Here is an 18,667-nt window from a genome sequence, read left to right on the forward strand (position 1 = left end):
AAGAAACCACCCAATCATCCTGATCAGCAGACACAAAGCATCTCAAATAGGTTTCCAAGGTTTGATTAGTTCGCTCAGTTTGGCCATTTGTCTGAGGATGGAACGCCGAAGAAAAAGACAAATTAATGCCCATCCTAGCACAAAAGGAACGCCAAAACCTGGAGACAAACTGGGAACCTCTGTCAGACACAATATTCTCCGGAATGCCATGCAAACGAACCACATGCTGAAAAAACAATGGAACCATATCAGAGGAGGAAGGCAATTTAGACAAAGGTACCAAATGGACCATTTTAGAGAACCGGTCACAAACCACCCAGATAACAGACATCCTCTGAGACACAGGAAGATCCGAAATAAAATCCATGGAAATATGCGTCCAGGGCCTCTCAGGGACAGGCAAAGGCAAAAGCAACCCACTAGCACGGGAACAGCAAGGCTTAGCCCGGGCACAGGTCCCACAGGACTGCACAAAAGAACGCACATCCCGCGACAAGGAAGGCCACCAAAAGGACCTAGCAACCAAATCCCTGGTACCAAAAATCCCAGGATGACCGGCCAACACAGAACAATGGACCTCAGAAATTACCTTACTTGTCCATCTATCAGGAACAAACAGCTTCCCCACAGGACAGCGGTCAGGTTTATCAGCCTGAAATTCCTGAAGCACCCACCGTAAATCAGGGGAGATGGCAGAAAGAATCACCCCTTCTCTAAGAATGCCAACCGGCTCAAGAACTCCAGGAGAATTAGGCAAAAAACTCCTAGAGAGGGCATCCGCCTTAACATTCTTAGATCCCGGAAGATACGAGACCACAAAATCGAAACGGGAGAAAAACAGGGACCATCGAGCCTGTCTAGGGTTCAGCCGCTTGGCCGACTCAAGGTAAATCAGATTCTTATGATCGGTCAAGACCACAACGCGGTGCTTGGCTCCCTCAAGCCAATGTCGCCACTCCTCAAATGCCCACTTCATAGCCAACAACTCCCGATTGCCAACATCATAATTGCGTTCCGCAGGCGAAAACTTTCGGGAGAAAAAGGCACGTGGTTTCATCAAGGAACTATCAGAATTCCTCTGTGACAAAACGGCCACTGCCCCAATCTCAGAAGCGTCAACCTCAACCTGAAAAGGAAGAGACACATCAGGCTGACGCAAGACCGGGGCAGAAGTAAATCGGCGCTTAAGCTCCTGAAAGGCCTCCAGAGCCTCAGAGGACCAATTTGCCACATCAGCGCCCTTCTTCGTCAAATCGGTCAGAGGCTTAACCACATTAGAGAAGTTGGCAATGAAACGGCGATAAAAATTAGCACAGCCCAAAAATTTCTGAAGGCTCTTCACAGATGTGGGTTGAACCCAGTCAGGAATGGCTTGGACCTTAACAGGATCCATTTCTATAGACAAAGGAGAAAAAATAAACCCCAAAAAAGAGACCTTCTGGACCCCAAATAGGCACTTAGACCCCTTCACAAATAGAGCATTATCACGAAGGATCTGGAATACCATCCTGACCTGCTTCACGTGAGACTCCCAATCATTGGAAAAAATCAAAATATCATCCAAATACACAATCAAGAATTTATCAAGATAATTGCGAAAAATATCATGCATGAAGGACTGAAATACAGAAGGAGCATTAGAAAGCCCGAAAGGCATCACCAGGAATTCAAAGTGGCCTTCGGGCGTATTAAATGCAGTTTTCCATTCGTGACCCTGTTTAATACGAACAAGATTATACACCCCTCGAAGGTCAATCTTGGTAAACCAACTAGCCCCCTTAATCCGAGCAAACAAATCAGAGAGCAAAGGTAAAGGGTATTGGAATTTGACCGTGATCTTACTAAGAAGGCGATAATCAATACAGGGTCTCAAGGAGCCATCCTTCTTGGCAACAAAAAAGAATCCTGCTCCCAATGGTGACGAAGACGGCTGAATATGCCCCTTCTCTAAAGACTCTTTAACATAGCTCCGCATAGCGGCATGCTCTGGCACAGACAGATTGAAGAGTCGGCCCTTAGGGAACTTACAGCCAGGAATCAAGTCGATAGCACAATCACAGTCCCTATGAGGAGGAAGGGAACTGGACTTGGGCTCATCGAATACATCCTGGAAATCTGACAAAAATTCAGGAACATTAGAAGAGGGGGAAGAGGAAATTGACATTAAAGGAACGTCACTATGTACCCCTTGACAACCCCAACTAGTCACAGACATCGATTTCCAATCCAACACTGGATGGTGTACTTGTAACCATGGAAAACCCAGTACAACAACATCATGTAAATTATGCAACACCAGAAAACGACAATCTCCCTGATGTGCTGGAGCCATGCACATAGTCAGCTGAGTCCAATAATGAGGTTTATTCTTGGCCAACGGTGTAGCATGAATACCCCTCAAGGGAATAGGACTCTGCAAAGGCTGCAAAGAAAAGCCACAGCGCCTGGCGAAATCTAAGTCCATTAAATTCAGGGCAGCGCCTGAATCCACAAATGCCATGACAGAGAAAGATGACAATGAGCAAATCAGGGTCACAGACAGGAGAAACTTAGGCTGTACAGTACTAATGGTAACAGATCTAGCGACCCTCTTAATACGCTTAGGGCAATCAGAAATAGTATGAGCAGAATCACCACAGTAAAAACACAGCCCATTCTGACGTCTGTATCCCCTCTGTTCCGCTCTAGTCAGAATCCTATCACATTGCATAGGCTCAGGATTCTGCTCAGAGGACGCTGCCATATGGTGCACCACTTTGCGCTCGCGCAGGCACCGATCAATCTGAATGGCTAGGGACATAGATTCGCTCAAACCAACAGGCGTGGGGAACTGTTATGATCCCAATGGCAGAGGATCTCAGAGATTACAGCAAAGTCCGCAAACATAAATACCAGCTCATAGGGAAGTGGTAACTAGGCTGATCATATACCTGATCCTAGCACAAACAACTAACAGTAGCCGGGGAACGTGCCTACGTTGATTCTAGACGTCTCGCGCCAGCCGGAGAACTAACTAACCCTATCAGGGAAAATAAGACCTCTCTTGCCTCCAGAGAAAAGACCCCAAAGTTATAATACAAGCCCCCAACAAATAATAACGGTGAGGTAAGAAGAAAAGACAAACGTAAGAATGAACTAAATTTTAGCAAAGAGAGGCCCACTGACTAATGGCAGAAGATAGTAAGATGACTTATATGGTCAGCAAAAAACCCTGCAAAATATCCACGCTGAATATCCAAGAACCCCCGAACCGACTAACGGTGAGGGGGGAGAATATCAGCCCCCTAGAGCTTCCAGCGATATCAGGAATCACATTTTTTACAAGCTGGACAAAAATATGAACAATGCAAATAAACAAAAATAAGAAAGCAGGACTTAGCTTATCTTGCAAAGAACCAGGACCTGAAGACAGGAGCAAACAGAAATGAACTGATTACAACGATGCCAGGCACTGGACTGAGAATCCAGGAAGTTTAAATAGCAACACCCCAGGCCTAACGAACCAGGTGAGTACCAACCTGGGAAAAGACAATCCAAGTGCCAAACCACTAGTGACCACAAGAGGGAGCCAAGAAGTATAATTCACAACAGGGAACCCCACCATAACATCTTTAAGGGCTTCTGAAAGACCCTTTCTGAAAATTGCTGCCAGAGCATCCTCATTCCATTTAGTGAGCACAGACCATTTTCTAAATTTCTGGCAGTACAATTCTGCCGCCTCCTGACCCTGACACAGGGCCAAAAGTGTTTTCTCAGCATGCTCTACAGAGTTAGGTTCGCCATACAATAATCCGAGCGATTGAAAAAGTGCATCTACATTAAGTAATGCTGGATCCCCTGACTCAAGCGAGAATGCCCAGTCATGAGGGTCACCACGCAGCAGAGAAATAACTATTTTAACTTGCTGAGTGGGGTCACCAGAGGAACGGGGTTTCAGAGCAAAAAACAATTTGCAATTATTTTTAAGGTTCAAAAACTTAGATCTATCCCCGTAAAACAAATCTGGAGTAGGAATTCTAGGCTCTAAGGCTGGAGTCTGAACAACATAATCTTGGATACTCTGAACTCTTGCAGCAAGCTGATCCACACGAGAAAACAAACCCTGAACATCCATGTCTGCACCCAAATCCACCCAGAGATTAAGAGGAAGGAAAAAGACAAAACAGACTAAAGAAAAAAAAATGGCTCAGAACTCTTTTTCTTTTCCTTCTTTTGAGATGCATTCAACTCATTCTTGGCCAGTTGCACTGTTATGGACTGGTAATTTAGGAGCGACATGCGACTAGCTCTGGGTAGGTGGTAACTATACAGACCGCAGTCCCTGATCTTAACACAACACTAGCAGTAGCCGTGGAATGTTCCTGTCACTCCCTGGACATCTCGTCACAGCCGGAGAACTAGCTACCCCTAAAGGTAGAAACAGGAAAGCTATCTTGCCTCAGAGAAAGTCCCCAAAGGATAGGACAGCCCCCCACAAATATTGGCTGTGAGAGGAGAAGGAAATGACATACGTAGTATGAAACAAGATTTAGCAAAGGAGGCCAATTCTAGCTAGATAGACAGTAAGGAAAGAAACACTGTGCGGTCAGTAATAAAAACTAGAAAAAGTCCACCGCAGAGATATGCAAAAATCTCCACACCTGACTAAAGGTGTGGAGGGCAAAATCTGCAGCCCAGAGCTTCCAGCTTAGCTAAATAGATACATACTGATAAGCTGGACAAATGAACAAAACATTAATGTGCTGAACAATAAGTCCACAACAAGTGGACTGCAAAAGGACAAGCAAGGACTTAACTTTGCTGAACGGGCAAGAGTGTCAGGGAAATCCAAGAGCCGTGCCTCCAGACAAGAACAATTGGCAACTGGCATTGATTGAGGGATAAAGCCAGACTAAAATAGCCGAGCAGAAAGAAGATCAGTGGAAGCAGCTGCTGATACTAAATCCAAGAAGCAGCTATACCACTCAAAACCACAGGAGGGAGCCCAAGAGCAGAATTCACAAAAGTGCTACTTACAACCACCGGAGGGAGCCCAAGAGCGGAATTCACAACACTTCTCTCTCTTATTTCTAGCCATTCATAGGCTAGCATTAGGCTAAAAGCTGTAAGGCTTCCACATTATAGGGTCGGGTCTGTATTACAGCCATTACAGCTTCAACTCAAGTTCTCAAGTATTTCCAAAAGATCATGATTTACTGATATCTATACTTAGAACACCTATGGCAGTAAGGTGCCTATACACTGGGGACTCTTCCCGACTCCCTCATACAAATCAATTCTCACCTCTTTAGAACAAATGGATTGGGTGTTTAAATTTTAAATGCCCAATCCTCTTCTCCCCAAATATATGTCAGGAAAAAGTTGGAAGCCCCAATACACATCTGATGGTTCTCTGATCCTGACAAAATTAACAGTTTCGCTGGACGTTAATCTAATATTTATAGGGGCTTACAGGCATTGACAATATCTGCAATTCTTGTGTAGGAATAACCCACTATAACGTCTTCAGATGATCTTAATTTGTACTATGTTGTTAAATAAGGATTAATTTCCTTTTATATATTTTTCTGCCCCAATAGATGGTGTTTAGTGAATTTTTCAATGACTTATTACAACTTTAGCACTTGTTTCTCTTTGAAGTTACTGTGAAAAAAAAACACCCCTTCCCCCACCACAGAAAAAAAGAAAAAAGGACGGGAAAGATGTGTGCAAGGAACCTAGTAAAATTAGGCTGCAAATTTCTTCTCACATATGGAAATGAAAGCTATATATTATGTTTATATGGCATACCACAGGAACAGATAATACACATTCAACAGTTCTTTTTAGTTTGCTCACTAATAGTTAAGCATGACAAGTCAGCCATGTCAAACCAGACACATATGAATTGCATGCATGGTTGCACTGGCAAGAATTCAGATGTCTGCCTGAGTAGTAACAAATACTAACAAATGTAGTCTTGTCCCAAAACTGTGTGCAGATATGTTGCACATATACATACCATGCCCAGATTTAAAGGGCATAGTAGTCCCTCCATTAACCCGATATCAACCAAAATCATTTGCTGCAGATTTGTATCCAGTCACCCAATGCTGCCTTCACTGATTACATTGTGTCTTTCCTTGTCTTCATTACTCTGTGACAGATTGTGACAGAATTAGTCATCCATACCTGCAATGTTTATGGTTCATTCACCTAACACAGAAAATGTTCACCTGAAACGGTTCTCATTTGTAAGAAAATACTCTTGGAGCAAATTATGTGATGCTCCATATAATGGGGTTTGGCTTTCTTCCTCACAATTACCTGACAAAATTAAGTGACCCATGTAACAAGATATGAAGTTTGACAGCATAAACCTACAGTATTGTCTTCTAATAACTTATATTACTTTTAAACCATATTTTTAATAACCGAATATGAAAAACTCCATTATAACCTCTAACTTTATTTGAAAATAGTCATCTCTTTCAGTAATGTTAGAAGTAGGGCTGAGCGGACCCATGGAAGTTCGGGCTTGTCTGGTCCGATCAAAGTTTAGTCCAAAGTTCGGTTCGGATACCAGAACTCCACCCAAACTTTAACTAGAACCCGAACCCCATAGAAGTGAATGGGGACCCGAACTTTGGTGTTGTAAAATTGTCGTAATAAGTACTAGGGGGCTGCCAAAGTCTCTCTCCTCACAAACATCACCTGGAAGTTCGAACACTAAATTCGACTCCCAGGAGAAATCCGTGTTCAAAATTCAGCACCGGACACTAGGTGTCTGACACAAACTCCTAACTTTACAGTTCAGGTTCGCTCATTTTAAGTTAGAAGTGTTAAAGAAACAATGAAAATAGATATTTATAGCCAGATTTTATGAGGAGATTAGGGTCATGCCCCAGGGCCATCATGAAGATGTAGGCATAAACACCAGATAGTGAGGAGGTTCAGCCCAATAAAAGTACAATTTACAGGTTAGCTGTAGAACATACAGTTTAAGTGCCCCCTTGAGATTTAATGTCATTCTATTAGTGCCATCCTCCAAAAAGCTTGCTACAAAAAAGTGGTAGATTCCTGAAGTTGTGGAATGGGCCAAAGCCAATTGTGCTGCCGTCTGCTGTGCAGTGTTAGATTGGGGGGTCCATGAATGGACCCTAGCCCCAATCATTACTGGTGTGTAGTGGCTTTAATTCACACTCGGGCTCCATTTTCTCTACACTAGACCATGTAGTGATTGGAAGCAGAATTTACACTAGACTGCTGAGTGACCAATCACAGCACTGACAAAAAACGGTGGCAATAATTGCATAATATTGTGGTTGCATTTGCGCGAATTTCGTAGTTCGCCGCAAATTCAAACTATGTGAAATTCGATTTATGAGAATTGCCAAAAAGTTGCACAATTTTACAAATTGCAGAGGATTTCATCAGCCTCAAGGATCACATGACTTCAATCTTGGCCACTAAGGCTTCCCCATATTGCCTTGCAGCTATGACATTAATATGGTGTAGCGCAGCCAATAATGAGAGACAATCAATCTAAAATAAAGCTGAGTTAGGGAATGCATCAGTCATTTTAGAGTGATTCAGCATGGAGAGAGGAATTCAAAGTTCACAACAAAGCAACAAAGATAGGTAAAGAAAGTCCTAAAACATTGGATAACTATTCCAGACTCTGTGTGTGTAAAACTTTAGCCTTGAAGAAGATGAGTGATATAGTCTGCAAATAATAACTGAGGAGTGAAGAAAGAGATAGTAAAGCTTCTATCAGCAACAGTGCCAAACTCCTTGTTTTTGGTCAGCGAAGAAGTGTAGCTTGCATTTGTCCTGCTACATTTAAGTTACAGATTTTATTTATTTTTAATGCACTATAAAACATCAGCAAGCCAGCACAGTAATTTTAACAGATAAAAAAATCTGAAATCAGTGTCAGCCAGAGAAGGTGTGGTTTGCATGTCACAAGGGACTGTACTGAGATTTTTTTTCTAACTTGTGCAATCCTTTTTGTGAAGGGAGAATAATTGTTGTTTGAAAATACAAAATAGGTTTCCCAAAATCAAGACATTTAACTGCATGTGAGAAACAATTTTTTACCTGTTGTGCCCATCAAATTTGGTATTTGTGAATGCAACATTAATACAGCTCTCTGCTACATAGTGATTTCTTTTTGAATATGTATCTACCTAACATTCTTTTTATATATTTTTTTGAGCGAGGGAAGTTTAATTTTGATAAAAATTAAAGAAAGTCATAAAAAAATTACAACTAACTGTGCAGGTCTGTTTTTGCACATCTATTTGACTAACCCAATTTAAAAAAACATACCCTCTACACTTATACTGCAGCTTTCTACCAAATTTTGCTTTCTATATGTGTATTTACCTACCATTTGTTAGGGGTTGAGATCCCGCCTCTGCACAGGGGGAATCTCGTTCCATCTCCGCTGCGGTCTCCTATCCTTCTCCAGCCGCAGTGGAGCCTGCTCAGTGGAAATGTCGGTCCCAGTGTCTTGCTCAGTCTGACTCTGTCCAAAGGGTTATTGCTGCTTTTCCAGCTTCTGCCATTAAAGCCAGTACTGGGCAGCGGCGAGCAGACGCTTCTGGGACTAAGTCCTGCTTTTCTCGTTCTGAGCATGCCCAGAGTAAGATCTCTCAGTGGAGATCGAGGGTCACATGTTCAGATACTGCAGCTAAATCCATTGGTCCTCCAGGAAGGTCCTGAAGGTGCTCAGGCTCTGTAGCAGCCTCTCATTGGTCGTTCTAGGAAGGTCCTGTTCTTGCTGCAGCTATTTAAGGTTTTCATGACCGCACGGCCATGCGCTAGTATTGAATCAGTTTTGTGCATGCGCCAGTGTGGTCACATTTATGTGTGTGTTCAGGGACTCGGCTGAAATAAGCCCCTAGAATGCCGGCACCTCGGACGAGGAGATTGTGTGTGTGGATCTAGGGCCCCGGCTGAAATAAGCCCCTAGAATACCGGCTTCTCCAGTGAGGAGATTGTATGTGTATGTGACCACAGACTGCCTTCAGCTCGGCAGTTAGCTGTGAACTCCTGTGGGGTTAACAGGGCACAGCGTCTTGTTTCCGTGCGACTCTGTGAAGTAACAGAGGTCGCTTAAATGCCATATAGTGCCGTCATTTGCTAGCAGCAGGTTCCTCCTGCACGGTGGACCCCGGGCTGCGAACGCACCAATAAAAACATCTATATTTACTCGGTGCGTTCCGCTAGCCCTAACACCATTTCATTGAAAAAAGGGGGGTTTAATTTGTGTAAAAGAAATTCTAACCATACCCACCTATATGAGTTCTTGCACACTAGTCCAATTTGATAACCTTACATGCCACACTAATACTGCAGGCTGTTGTCTCATTTTGTTTTCTATGTGTCAAATTAGCATTTCTTATTACTTTGTTTTTAGGAATGATTATAGCATAGTACAAAATGTATGTAAAAGAAAAAGTGCCTAAGACAATGAACAAAATAGTGTAAAAGAAAAAAAAAGCTACAAGAATGTGGAAACAGCTAGCTGCAGCACCACCACCATTGACACCAGCCATCCGGGCATTAGTGGGGAGGAAAGAGGAAGTGTTATGGAATACATGACACATCACTCATCTCAGACACAGCCCGATGATGTTACTTCTGAAAGCGATATTTTCAATTCAAGTAAGTGCTCTGCACAATCATCTTCTTCTTCCACTGTAATAGTTAATCTTTTCCTTACCGGACTTTCAATTACATTAATGATATATCTATTTGTCCTTCCTGTTAGCCCTCATGGGGCTAAGGAGGATATTTTACAACAAAAACTTGTTCCTATTGATTTACTGGATGAGATAAACACACATCCCTTGTTCTCAGATTACATGACATAAGGTCTGTCAGTCATGTTGGTAGGAGCACAGCAGTGGTAGCCAAAGCGGAAGTGGTTCTCTGAGCAAGAGCAAATCTAAAGGTGGGAATTAGACGGGGTGAAGGTAAAGAACTTCAGAATATTCCTCACACTGTCAGTTAAGTCAATTATGATTATGGCTAGAGATGAGCAAATATATTCGAGTTGATTTGAAAATGCGGATTTTTGCAATTCACTTTCGGCATTCAGCAAAATGGCAGCAGCTGTCCGACATTTTTCAGTACCATAATGTGCCATAAAATGGTTAAACAAAGATTAAAAAAATCATTGTATTCACCGCTTACTTCTCTGACCCCTCCGCTGCTCCCTGTCAACTGTCCAGTCCACATCTTCTGATCCAGCAGGCACAAAGAAGGTCAATGGCGTCATGACATCACGAAGTGCATCTTTGACCAGAGCGAATTGGGCGTCTTGACACCCAGAAGTCCAGCCTAGTGTAAGAAAACCAAAGATTCCAAAATAAGCGCTGAGGGATCAGAAGATGCAGCGAGGACAGAATTGGTGGTGAGTAGCAAGAGGGCTGGGAAGGTGAGCGGAGGGTGAGTCTTACAATTTCTTTTATTTTTTATATAGTCCATTTATTATGCCCTGGGGTCTGGAGAGACTTCAGAGCACAATATGGGACATTAAATTTATGAAGAATAATTTCTCTGTGAATAGAATTTCATTGGAAACCACGAGAACAGGCGAATTCAAATTTTTCCTGATCCACTCAACTCTTATGATGACGATTATGACGATGTGATTTTGTGGTGGACAAGAACTGAGAACCAGATCTTGGTTACTAGGAGTTGATATCATCAGAGAAGGTGGGTTGTGGCATCGACCATAAAGAGGTAATAAGGCAATCTTATTTTTTCTCCCTTTAACTCAGGAGTAGTGATGCCATGAGCCCATGACTGCTATGGATACAGTTGGCTCAACAGTGCTTGAAAGCTCTGGTATTAGCTTTGTGGTTTCTGTGTCTTATATGCAGGCATCTATAGTGTGAGAAATTAATGCTTTTCCATATTGCAGGAGGACCAATCTATTGCAGTAGGCTCTTTAGGAGAAAATGAAGTGTTGGATATCCTAGCACATGAAGTAGAATCATCTGCTCTCATTGGAAAAGCAAACTTAACAGCAATGTGAGCAAAGATCAAACTGTCCTACTTCTTATCATAATCATATTTCTGGTCACAAGGTCACAGTCTTAAGTAGCGTTTGTTAGTTGTCATCATCACTACCATCATCTTCGGCTTTTCGTACTCTTCCTCCTCTCCATTGGTTGTGTCATCAGTTAGCTATAGTGTGCTGTAGAAAAGTGCGTCCAGTAGTGCATTTGGGAATCTCAACTTCCACACAGCCAAGTTCACAACAATTGATGCTGTATTTCATAGGTTGTACTGCCTTTTGCAAATGGATGGCATGTGCCTAGCCTCAATGGAAGATACCTAGCTGCCATTATTTCTTGAAGAAAGCCATCTCTGCTTCTATATAATTTCTAATTAAAATAAGTTTTTTTGCTTTAGGACCCTGCATAGAACTGGACCCATGTGCAGAGATGGCCAAAAAGGGAAGAATTTTTCTCTAATAAGAATTCATAGTCTTCCAGTTGTTATGATAGCGTAGCAACTCACACAGGAAAATAGGAAACAGACTAAAAACTGCAGCTGACCCTGCTGATTCCTATACAGACTAGAGATCCTGACCTTGCAGTCCCAAGTGCTTCCTGCATGAGCTGAGATAGCTCTAACAACAGACTAGATGATTGCAAAGCGGACCCAGGGCCGGACTGGCCATCTAGGAATTCTGCCAAATGCCAGAAGGGCTTGCTTGGTCATGGGCTGCCTTGTCTGCTACGTTGTTAACAGAATCTGTGTTCTCAAGACACCCATACTGTTAAGAGTTGTGATGGAGCACAAAGTCGCTGACTCCATCACTTATCCCAGCAGTGACAGAAAAACGACTGGCACATCCAAACTACTGTGAATAGGTGCATACCAGGAGCAGCTACCTCCTTACACAATATACAAAAAAGGTTGCACTCTATCGTGCCAATACATGTCAAATATGAAATACATGAAATATGAATAGCAAAATGGCTTTTTGAGCATTAGGAAAAAAAATTTGAGACGCTTAGCACATAATTTGGCCAAATAGTGTGAGCCCATTAACCATCATCAAGGTGGTCTCATTAAACTGATGGGTACCTGACCTCCCTGTCCAAATGTGAACACTTACCAAAGGCTAATGTCTGTATCCTTGGGAGAATATGGACACCTCTCTCAGCAAAGCCTACATATGGGTTGGCCGGAACCAAGTGTGATTAGATGTAATTAAAAACCAGATGGTGAAGGGAGCCATCTCTGCTTCTATATAATTTCTAGTTAAAATAAGTTTTTTGCTTTAGGACCCTGCATATAACTGTACCCATGTGCAGAGGTGGCCAAAAAGGGAAGAATTTTTCTCTAATAAGAATTCATGGTCTTCCAGTTGTTATGATAGCGTAGCAACTCACACAGGAAAATAGGAAACAGACTAAAAACTGCAGCTGACCCTGCTGATTCCTATACAGACTAGAGATCCTGACCTTGCAGTCTCAAGTGCTTCCTGAATGAGCTGAGATAGCTCTAACAACAGACTAGATGATTGCAACCCGGACCCAGGGCCAGACTGGCCATCTAGGAATTCTGGCAAATGCCAGAAGGGCTTGCTTGGTCATGGGCTGCCTTGTCTGCTACATTGTTAACAGAATCTGTGTTCTTAAGACACCCATACTGTTAAGAGTTGGACGGAGCACAAAGTCGCTGGCTCCATCACTTATCCCAGCAGGCCACGGGTATCATTACAAATATTGTTCTTGTAGTAAATATTGCTTTCCTCGATCAAGGGTAATATTAGTAATATATTCCCATCTGGCGCTTGGGGACAGGGAACAGGGGCCTGTGTGATTTCAAATGCCAGAGCTGAATTTCAGCCCTGGTCCATACCTGCGTGGACCTATGCTGCCTGAAAGTCCGTAGGGCAGAGCAAAGTGCAAACTACCTACAGAATGAATAATGTGCTGAAAAAAGAGATCCCAGAGTGAATAAAAGAAGCCTCGAAATACAAAATAAAGGATTAAGTACGTACTGTTAGAGAATATGCCACCTTCTTATTAAAAAGAAACAGAAGCTAGCAGCAGGGTGAAGAACATAAACAGCAGAGAGATAAATCCTTGGTGTTATTTCACTGACTGGCATAAACTGTAACAGTATGGCTGGGCATTCGACTGAGACTATCACCAACAGCAAATGCCAGGAGGGGAAAGTATATAAAGCCGCACCCAAGGTGATAGGGCAGACAAATGAGTAAATGAAAACACCTGTTATCCTGAAAAGACTGATGCAAGGATAACAAAAACTAAACACCCAAAGAAAAGGTGTATCTGCTGTGGCTTGGTGGACAGAGAAGCCGGCCATAAAGCACAGGTTCAAGGGTTTGCTTTGCGTTCACATTGACAATACTAAAGCTGTGTTTCTGTTAGAACTTGAGTGGGGTTCAATACAGTACTAGGAGACCTCAGAGCGTTATACATCTTTTGGGGTAATTGGAGCTTTTGCTGTATTGTGATTCACAGACAACAAATTGTTTTGTTGTGAACAAAATATTTCAAAAAAATTTGTCAAAGCTGTCAACTTCAAAATAATTGCTCATTTCTAGTAACCAGACATGCGTTGGTCAATTCTTAACCTTAACAATTTTGAATAGGCAAAAAGATATATTTTTTAAACTATTTCCATGTAAGGTTAATAGGGAGTGTGACTAACTATAGCAATGACCTATAAATTTAATAGATTGTCATTGGTAATCTCCTTTTTGTGCCAGTCAACATTTTTCGAGACCTTGCACACCTGTCCTGGTTGAGTGTATCAAATGCACTACAGATGTAGCCTAAATACATTTCCTGTGAGCAGAGGGAAAAGGCATTTTGTCCGAAAACACGCAGCACAACTAGGCACAAGTTCTTCATAATGTTAAGCACCTGGAATCATTCCCAGTGACATGGCTTTCCATACTAACAAAATGGCTACATCTGCTCTTATACAGGAACTTATCTCCAAATAAATAGCAAATGCATTTAATGCAGTATATATCTTTCAGGCAAGTTTTTGCAATAGCTGTTTGATTCATTGTAGTAGAAATATTGTACGGCTGATTATCAAAACCATTCATATCCTTGCTAAGCCAGAATCTATAAAACAGCACAGGCATAATCTCTTACATATTTTGTGTGCTTTCAAGAGAACGGATGTAGAATTAATTCAGATTCCATGATGTAGTGGGAAGCAAATGAATTAATTAAATCAATGTAAAAAACAAATCTGAGAAATATGATTTCAAAATACCTTTTAAAGTTGCCTTTAAGCACTGTATAATTAGATCAAATGCAAGAATACAAAAATGATGGCTATGTTGTGATCCCCAGCAAATAGGAATATTGTATTGTACAGTATGTTAGATCCTACTACCCTTATCAAAAAATACATTTTTATATTCCACCAATCCTTAACTCTAGTTAACAGGTGTTGATTTTCCTTCTATTGATGAGTAGATAGCTAATATTTAAAAGCAAGTCTGGTATTATTTGTTACACCTAGTGTAAGACCTACAAAAAGAATGTACAGTGTATCCATTTAACCCAGAGTGATCCTTTAAATCAGACCTGGGCAAAGTGCGGCCCGCGGGCCATATCGGCCCTCTGGCTCTTCCAGTCTGACTGAGACAGCTGAGAGGCTGAAAACTGTGGTGCACGGGCCACCCCCGCCTGTCCGTCACCCATTTTTACCATTATCTGCATCCTCAGGATGCAGATAGAGGTGAATACATTGGTGGAGAAGAGGCCGCCAGCCCCTTCTTCCACCACTCAGTGTGTGAGATAGCTGACGACGAGATGACATAATTTCACTGCGGAGAGTCAATGCACAGAAGACTGGAGCAAAGACAGAGCACCAAGGTAATGGGAGAAAGGTGAGTATGCATGATGTTTTTTATTTTCATGTGTATGGGATGTTTGGCTGTACATGATGACTTGAGGCATTATGAGTCAAATACTGGACAAGATGAGGCTATTGGGGTATCATGCTGGACATGGGGAGGCTATGGGGCTCTGATGCTGGATATGGGTAGGCAATAGGGCTCTCATGCTGTAAATAGGACGTTATGTGGGGGCTCTCATGCTTTATATATGAGGCTATATGGGGGCTTTTACTGTATATAGGGGGCTGTGTGGGGGCTCTTATGGTATATAAATGGGCTGTGTGTGTGCTCATACTATGTATTGAAGGGTCTGTTTGTGGGCTCAAACAGTATATATATATATATATATATATACACTCACTGGCCACTTTATTAGGTACACCTGTCCAACTTCTTGTTAACACTTAATTTCTAATCAGCCAATCACATGGCGGCAACTCAGTGCATTTAGGCATGTAGACATGGTCAAGACAATCTCCTGCAGTTCAAACCGAGCATCAGTATGGGGAAGAAAGGTGATTTGAGTGCCTTTGAACGTGGCATGGTTGTTGGTGCCAGAAGGGCTGGTCTGAGTATTTCAGAAACTGCTGATCTACTGGGATTTTCACGCACAACCATCTCTAGGGTTTACAGAGAATGGTCCGAAAAAGAAAAAAAATCCAGTGAGTGGCAGTTCTGTGGGCGGAAATGCCTTGTTGATGCCAGAGGTCAGAGGAGAATGGGCAGACTGGTTCGAGCTGATAGAAAGGCAACAGTGACTCAAATCGCCACCCGTTACAACCAAGGTAGGCCTAAGAGCATCTCTGAACGCACAGTGCATCGAACTTTGAGGCAGATGGGCTACAGCAGCAGAAGACCACACCGGGTACCACTCCTTTCAGCTAAGAACAGGAAACTGAGGCTACAATTTGTACAAGCTCATCGAAATTGGACAGTAGAAGATTGGAAAAACGTTGCTTGGTCTGATGAGTCTCGATTTCTGCTGCGACATTCGGATGGTAGGGTCAGAATTTGGCGTAAACAACATGAAAGCATGGATCCATCCTGCCTTGTATGGAGCATCTTTGGGATGTGCAGCCGACAAATCTGCGGCAACTGTGTGATGCCATCATGTCAATATGGACCAAAATCTCTGAGGAATGCTTCCAGCACCTTGTTGAATCTATGCCACGAAGAATTGAGGCAGTTCTGAAGGCAAAAGGGGGTCCAACCCGTTACTAGCATGGTGTACCTAATAAAGTGGCCGGTGAGTGTATATATATATATATAGGACTAGATTGTGGCCCGATTCTAACGCATCGGGTATTCTAGAATATGCATGTCCCCGTAGTATATGGACAATGATGATTCCAGAATTTGTGGCAGACTGTGCCCGTCGCTGATTGGTCAAGGCAACCTTTATGACATCATCGTTGCCATGGCAACCATTATGACATCTACGTCGATACTGTGCCCGTCGCTGATTGGTCGAGGTCCAGGCGGCCTCGACCAATCAGAGATGCGGGATTTCCAGGACAGACAGAAAAACCCTTAGACAATTATATATTTAGATACTTGAAAATGGAAAAAAAATTCAAAGGGCAGTGAAATTGAAAAATAGTTCACAATTTATAGTTTTTTTTACCATGTTATAACTAAATGCTAAAACTAATTTGCCATTATTATTATCTAGGTCATTATGAGTTCATAAACACTAAACATGAACAGGTTGTTTTTTATTTACCATAGTTTGCAGTTTATAAGACACAGCAGATTATAAGACGCACCCCAAATTTTAAGGAGAAAATAGGAAAAAAATATTTTTTTTAATAAAATGGTGGTGCTTCTTACAATCCATGCATCTTACTGCTTACCGCGTTGGTGGCTGAAGCGAGGTTCCAGGGTTGCTGCTGGCAGAGACAGGAGTGGTGTGATGCTGCGGACTGCAGACTAGGAGAAAGGGGTGCTCGGATGTTCTACGCTGCAGGTGTTCGGTGGTGCCCCCATACTTCCATGGTTTACTTTGCGGTGGACTTTGGGAAAATGGCTCCTGTGGGTGGCTCATGCACAGATGCAGATCTTGGCGCTGAGATTTCATCTCCCAAGATCTTGGTGTCGAGTTCTCAATCTGTGCATACGTTGCCCCTGGCAGCCATTTTCTCAGAGTCCACCTGCAGTGTTGCACCTCCAAACACCCCTTCATCTCAGCCTGCGGCCTGCAGCAACACATCACTCTTGCCTCCACCAGCAGCGACCATGGGACCCTGCTCTACCACGTCCAGTAAGGTATATTCAAATTATTACACGACCCCCATTTTCCCCTCAAATTTGGGGGAAAAAAGTGAGTCTTATAATCCGAAAAATGTGGTAAGTGGTGGGAAAAAATGCACAGTTTGCAAAGAAAAAACATGTCGCCATTTTCAGAGACCCATAGCATCTCCATTTTTCTTGTTCTGGGGCTGGGTGAGGGCCTATTTTTTGCATACTGAGCTGACATTGTTATTGAAACAATTTTGGTATTGATATGATTTTGTAATCACCCGTTATTGCATTTTAATGCAATGTTTCAGCCACCAGAAAAACATAATTCTGGCATTTTGATTTTTTTTGCTGTTATACCGTCTATCGATCAGATTAATTATTTTTAAATATTGATAGGTAATTCTGAATGTGGCAATACCAAATATGTGGGATTGTTTTTATTGTTTTATTTTGAAGGGGGCACATAGGGGGTGATTTAAACTTTTATATTTAAAATTTAAAAAAATTATAATATTTTTTTAAATATTTTTTTATTTTTTCTGTATTCAATAGTCTTCATGTATTTAATGTTAACAGCTGCGGGTTGATCGCGATTCCACCCACGGCTGTTAGGGGCACATGTCAGCTGATGACATGTGCCGGAAAAGTTGAGGGCTCATCGCCGGAGCCCGCATCAAACAGGGGAAGGCGACCTTGGACATAACTATACATTCAAGGTCGTAAAGGGGTTAATATAAAATAGTTATAATTAACATGTTAATATTCATAATGAACAGAATTAATTTCAGCCTTTTGGTTTGGTCCTCCCCAACAGTAACGGTCTCCCACGTGGCCCCTCGGGAAAATTAATTGCCCACCACAGTTTTAATTAATAGTCATATCTTTTAATTATTTCTTCTTAACACAATTAAGAGCAATATCTCTAACAAGAATGGGGAAACTGATAGAAACAGTGTATTGGTGTGACCTAGCCTTTGCACAGAAATACCAAAATTAGCAAATACTAATATATATATAAGAAATAACATGACCAGATTCATGCGCTGTAAAAAAAATACCTATTAATAAATTATTACATTGCAAAGTATAAGGTATGGGTGATATAAATAGTGATAAACTCTATCAAGGCTGGAATGTTTAGAAACAGTTGGTATGCAATGCTATACATTGTTTCTTACACTTTTCTGCTCTTTTGGATCTGTATTTTCCAGAAACATTTGGTGACTGATGCCTTTGTATTTGGAAAAATCAGCTGCAAGTTCAATTATTCATTTCTAATTTTTACCTACTATGGTAAGCTTTTTTTCTACCAAATTATTTCATTTATCCTCTTTCTAACATTAGACGTACTATCCCATCGAGGTGGTATGGGCCCGTATGACCTCCGACGGGATAGTATGTCTAACGCGATCCGCTGCGCTCATGGGGGGAGCGTGGCCGATCGCGGCCGGGTGTCAGCTGACATCCGGCACTATATACCACTATAAATAGTAAATCAAACCCCCATTATCACCGCCTTAATTAGGG

This window comes from Ranitomeya variabilis, chromosome 6, assembly GCF_051348905.1.
Source record: "Ranitomeya variabilis isolate aRanVar5 chromosome 6, aRanVar5.hap1, whole genome shotgun sequence".
Lineage (NCBI taxonomy): Eukaryota > Metazoa > Chordata > Amphibia > Anura > Dendrobatidae > Ranitomeya > Ranitomeya variabilis.